This window comes from Limulus polyphemus, unplaced genomic scaffold, assembly GCF_000517525.1.
Source record: "Limulus polyphemus unplaced genomic scaffold, Limulus_polyphemus-2.1.2 Scaffold7815, whole genome shotgun sequence".
NCBI lineage: Eukaryota > Metazoa > Arthropoda > Merostomata > Xiphosura > Limulidae > Limulus > Limulus polyphemus.
The window spans coordinates 1,943-8,520 of NW_013673425.1; positions in this window are offsets into that span (position 1 = coordinate 1,943).

Below are 6,578 nucleotides of genomic sequence, written 5' to 3' on the forward strand. Positions count from 1 at the left end.
CGTCCTCCCCTCCATCAAAATAAAGGACTTGTTCTGGTGTGTCCACATCTCATCCTTCGAAGTAACATGCTGATGAGTCATTTATGTCCTCTGCCTAACGCAAGTGGTCTTTGAACTCGAACACTTCCTGTAAAGTGAACCAGAGCAGAAAAGTAGAGAAGAAGAAGATTCATAAACATGAATTATTTCTTTTTGTAAGGTATCTGTACTGAAACTGTAAAGGGTTCATGGTGTCAGTATAATGAGGCTATTAGAAGTAAGGATATAAAAATTGGGAATTTATAAGGAGTGATTAATGTACTCACTTCGATTTCCGAAAAGGGAATGAGTGTGAGGTAGCAAGTTCTGTTTTAATTTGTTATGGTTTTATTTACCACTCAATTATTCCTTCTATCGTTTAGTTAATCTATAAATTTTTAATTTGCATTTAAACGTTAACTCTCATTCTAGTTAATCACATCAATTTTTAAATTTCTATAAATTATGAGACTGACGCCAGTTTTCCATAGCGGTGACGTACAGATATTAATGTTGGTAAAGTGTGTGCAATTATTATCGCATGAATTCTGATCACTTTATGTGAGTAGTTTAGTTAAGTATCGCAGATTAGCTGGTCTTGGAACCCATGAATTCTGTTAAACTGAACTGGAGCCGGAAGATAAAGCGGAGTATAGGAGAAAATGGAATGCTTGCGCCTTGTAAGGTATCTGTACATAAATTGTTAAGGATTGACGATGTCAGTATAATGAGGGCGTTAAAAGTAAGGATACTAAAATTTAGAATTTTAAACAATTAATATAATCCCCTTTTTTTTTTTTAAGGAGGAAGGAGTGTGAGGTAAAAGTTCAATTTTTATTTACTTATAGATTTTTTTTACTGTTCATTTATTATTCATTCTCTCATTTAGTTAAGCTGTGAATATTTAGTTTAAATTTGAACGTTAACTCTCAATTTAATTATTTACATCAATTTTAGACTGACACCAGATGTTAATATTGTTAAAGAGTATGTAAATAATGATCACATGATTTTAAATCTCTTGGTCTAACTAGTTAATTATTGCAGCTTAGCTTGTCTTTGAACTCTAGGATTTCCCGTAATCTGAGCCGGAAGGTAGAGAAGATGAAGATAGAAGAACATGAAAGTTTTTTTTTTTGTTAGCTATATGTACTCAAACTGGGCAGGATTCGTGGTGTCAGTATAATGAGGTCATTAAAAGTAAGGATACGAAAATTGGGGATTTATGAACGGTAATTAATGTAATCACTTTCTTTTTTCGAAAGGGGGCAGGAATGTGAGGTAGCAAATTCTGTTATTTCGTTATGTTTTTATTTTAATTTCGTTTATTATTCTTTCTATTGTTTAGTTAACCTATACAATTTGAGTTTTACGTTTTATTCTACCTCGCATTCTACTTAACTACGTCAGTCAAAGCTTCTAAAAGTTATGAGACTGACACCAATTTCCTGTATCAGAAAGTTTAAGATTTTAATGTTTCAAAAGAGTATGTAAATAATGTTAATATCAATTTTTAAAATTTTTAAATAAATTGTTTCACGAGAGATGGTGATCAGGTGTTATTAGATATTTTGATAACTTTAATTATACATATTTCTTATTTTACTGTTTCATTTTCTAATTCCTTTCATTTATAGAAATATTAATCCTGATTGTTATATTGTTCTTTCACCTTGGTAAGAATTTCTGGTCATCGTCTTATGCATGAACTATATGTAAACTCTTTGATAGTTTACTTTAAGGAATCAAAGGACTACTTGGAAACAAGTAGCATAACACCCAACATCTTCAACCGTACATGAACAAACCTAACCATATTGTACAGAAGGCAATACTCAACTTTGAAAAGCATCGGCATCACTGCTTATAAATTATCAGTTTTAGTATCCTTAATATTAATGACCTCATTATACTGACACCATGAATCCTGCCCAGTTTAAGTACATATACCTTACAAAGAAAAGGCTTAGTGTTTTCAGATCTTCAGCTTCTCTACCTTCTGCTCCGATTCAGGTTACGGGAAGTTAAGCTAAGCTGCGATAATTAAGTAGATCAAGAGATTTAAATACTGTTTACAAACATTAACAAGTCACCGTTATGGAAAACTGGTGTCAGTGTAATACTTCTAGTTTAAAATTAATGTGAGTAACTATATTGTGAGTTAGCGTTTAAATTTAAATCAAATATTCACAGCTTAACTAACTGATGATAGAATGAATAATAAATGAATTGTTAACAAATCCAAAACTAAATAAAAATTGAATTTTTACCTCACACTCTCTTTTAGTAAAACAAAGGGATTACATTAATCTGTAATGATTAATTTAGTTACGTCGAAGGTAACTACCAGATATAGATACTTCATAGTATTAGTTTATACTCTTTATTGATATGTATACACTTTTTTTATATCTACTTTATACAGTGTTAAGTTTGGCAATAAGGATAGAAAAAACTATCCTCCAGATAATAATAAAATTATTTCAGCCAACTTTTCGCTCTTACGGCTTCAGGGTTAGTAGTACAAGAGTACTACTATTTGTAAAAGTAGTACAAGTCCAACACTAAATAAAAATTGAATTGTTACCTCACACTCACTCCTTTAGAAAAACAAAGGGATTACATTAATCACTGTTTAAAATACCTAAGTTTAGTATCCTTACTTTTAACGCCCTCATTATACTGACATCGTCAATCTTTAACAATTTAAATATACATACCTTTCAAGGCGAAATCATTCCCTTTTCTTCTATATTCGGCTTTAGCTTCTGGCTCCAGTTCAGTTTAACGGAAGTTCATGGGTTCCAAGAACAGCTAATTTGTGATAATAAACTAACTACCCTCATCAAGAGATCAGAATTGATGTGATAATCACGTGCACACTTCCCCAACATTAATATCTGTACGTCATCCCTATGGAAAATTGGGTCAGTCTGATGATTTATACAATTTTAAAAATTGATGTTATTAAGTAGAATGAGAGTTAGCGTTTAAATGTAAATTAAAAATAGACAGATTAATTAAACGATAGAAGAAATAATTGAATAGTAAATAAAAGCATAAAATAAAAATAGATTTTGCTATCTCGCACTCCTTCCCCTTTTCGGAAACCGAAACTCCCAGTTTTCGTATTGTTACTTTTAACGCCCCCAATATACTGCCATTATGAATCCTTTACAGTTTCAGAAACCTTACAAGTAGAAATAATTCATATTTTTGAATTTAATGTTTTCTACTTTCCTGTTCTGGTTCAAATTATAGAAAATTGAGTTCAGCTAGGTTGAGCAGAAGACAAAAGTCATTAGCATGTTATGTCGAAGGATGAGATGTGGATACACAAGAGTTAGTTGTTTATTTTTTGGGGCAAGTCTCCAGGCCTTCTTGCGGCATTTAATTTTCTGAAAATGGTTAGGATGATGAGAATGGTGTCAAGGAATTTTAAGTGTAGAAAAATAATACATATACACACACACACACACACATTATATAACAGATTAATTCAGATTATCATTATTTACATACTATTTACCAATGTTAAATATCTGTACGTCACCGATATGGGAAACTGGTGTCAGTCTGATAACTCGTAGAATCTGAAAGTTAATGCGATTAGCTAGGAAGTGAGTTAGCGTTTAAGTGTAAAGTAAAAATTGACAGATTAACTAAACAACAGAAAGAATAAATTAACTATAAACAAAACCATAACAAAATAAAATAGTTTACTACCTCGCTCCTTTCGAAAACCGAAGTGATTACATTAATCACTCCTAAATTTCCAATTTTCGTATTCTTATTTTTAACGGCCTCATTAAACTGACATTATGAATCCTTTACAGTTTCAGTACAGATACCTTACAAAGAGAAATAATTCATGTTCTTGAATCTTCTCTACTCTCCTACATAAAGTGTTCGAGTTCAAAGACCACTTATGTTAAGTAGAGGACGTAGATGACTCATTGGTATATTTCGTCGAAGGATGAGAAGTGCACATACCAGAATAAGTCCTTTATTTTGATGGAGGGGGCGCAATCTCAAAGCCTTCTTGCGCCATTGAAATTTTCTGCAACTGCAGAGGACGATGAGCATTTCCTCTGGTGTCCACAGAATTTTCACTAGAGAAAATATTTATTTTATACACGTAAAATTGTCCTATCATTAAGATTATATAATGTGATTAATATAGAAATGGAGTAACACGAGTGGTAACTTCGAATAGTTCATTCAATATAATAAAATTTACTACAGAATATAATTGATGTATTAACGATAGCAGTGACTTACCTACTTTTGTCCGAAAAAGACTAATGGGAGTAAGCTTGTCGCTGTAGCTTCCGGTGTTTTTCAACGTTGGATATTGTCTTCTGTATAACATTTATTGATAGGTCTGTTCGTTCATCTACGGTTGCAGGTGATGTCAAGTATTTTGTTTTCAAAAAGTCCTTGTTTGACCCCTTGTAAATTATCAAATAACTTGCATACAGTTTATGAATGAGCCCATGGCCAGAACTTCCCACTAACACGAAAGAATATACCACCAATAACAGTTTAATATTTATATAAATAAACAGAAAAATGAACGGAAGAAAAGCGTGTATAAAATTAACATTGTCACTATCTCACGTGAGAAAAAGTTACCGAAACTCATGATAAAGTCTTTATTCAAAAGATTAAAAAACATTTTAAAAATTTTGAAACATAAATATCTACAAGTCACCGGTAATGGAAACTGGTGTCAGTCACATAACTTTTAGAAACTTTAAAATGACGCAATTGATTAGAATGCGAAGTAGCGTTTAAACGTAAAACAAATGTTACAGATAAACTAAATAGAAATAATAAATGAACACAAAATAAAAACCATAAAGAAATAAAAGTAGAATTTGCTACCTCGTATTCCTTCCCCTTTCGAAAACCGAAGTGATAACATTAATCACTGCTTATAAATTACCAGTTTTAGTACCCTTACTATTAATGACCTCATTATACTGACACCATGAATCCTGCCCAGTTTAAGTACATATACCTTACAAAGAAAAGACGTAGTGTTCCCAGATCTTCAGCTTCTCTACCTTCTGCTGCGATTCAGGTTACGGGAAGTTAAGTTCAAAGACCAGCAAAGTTACTATAATTAATTAGTTAGACCAACAGATATAAAATAATGTGATCATTATTTATATACTCATTAACAACAACTATAGAAAGATAAATTCAAATTTAAAATTGATGTGAATAACTAAAATGCAAACGAAAAATTCACACACTAACCAAATGATGATAGGATGAATAAATAAACGGTAAACAAATCGAAAACAATAGAATTAAAATTTCTACCTCACACTCTTTCCCCTTTAGAAGAAGTGATTACATTATTCAGTTTAAAATTAAATACTTACTTTTAACGTTACACTGACATCCTACACGGTTTAAGTACAGATACGGTACAAGTAGAAACCACTTTCTTACAAATTCGACTATCTTTCGGCTCTAGTTCACCTTAACGAAGTTTGAGTTCTAAGACTAGTTAAATCTGCAATAATTAAATAACAAATCATGTATATACTCTTTACCAATATTAATATCTGTACCTCACTGATATGGGAAACTGATGTCAGTCTCATAATTCACGTAAATTCAAAATTGATGAGATTAGCTAGAAGGTGAGTTAGCGTTTAAGTGTAAATAAAAATCCAGATGTTAACTAAACGATAGAATGAATAATAAATGAACGTTAAAGAAATCCATAACAAAATAACAATAGAATATGCTATCTCACACTCCTTCCGCTTTAGACAAAGAAAGAGATGATATTAAGTCATTCCGTATAAATTCCAAATTTTTGTATTCTTACTTTTAAGGTCATCGTTATACTGACATTATGAATCCCCCCCACAGTGAAGTACAGATACTAGGACAAATTGTTTATGTTCTTAAATCTTCAGATTGGTCTTCTCTAGTTTCCTGCTCTGGATCACTTTACAGGGAGTGCTTGAATTCGAAAACCATCTAGATTCAGCAGAAGACAGATGACTCGTTAAGTTAAAGGACGAGATATGGACACGCCAAAATAAGTTCATCTTATTGGAAAAGGGGGGGACGCAATCTCAAAGCCTTCTTGCGTCATTGAAATTATATGTAACGGCATAGGATAATGAGCATTTCCTCTGGTGTCGAAATAATTTTCACTGGAGAAAAAGATTTATTTTACACGTAAAATTGTCCTATCATTAGCATATACATTTTTTATTATTTATATAAATAAGTACCAAGTTTTAATAGTTCATTCCTTATTAGAATAAAAGTTGAGTAATACTACTTACTACAGAAGACAACGGATGCATTTTTAATAATAATAATAATAATAATAATAATAATAGTAAGTTAACTAATTAGTTGTGTCAAAGACTTACGGTTGTAAGCTTCTCGCTGTAGCGAAAACAAAACCATAACGAAATCAAAGTAGAATTTGCTACCTCGTATTCCTTCCCCGTTCGAAAACCGAAGTGATCACATTAATGAACATTTTATTATTCTTTCTATTGTTTATTTTACCTGTAACATTT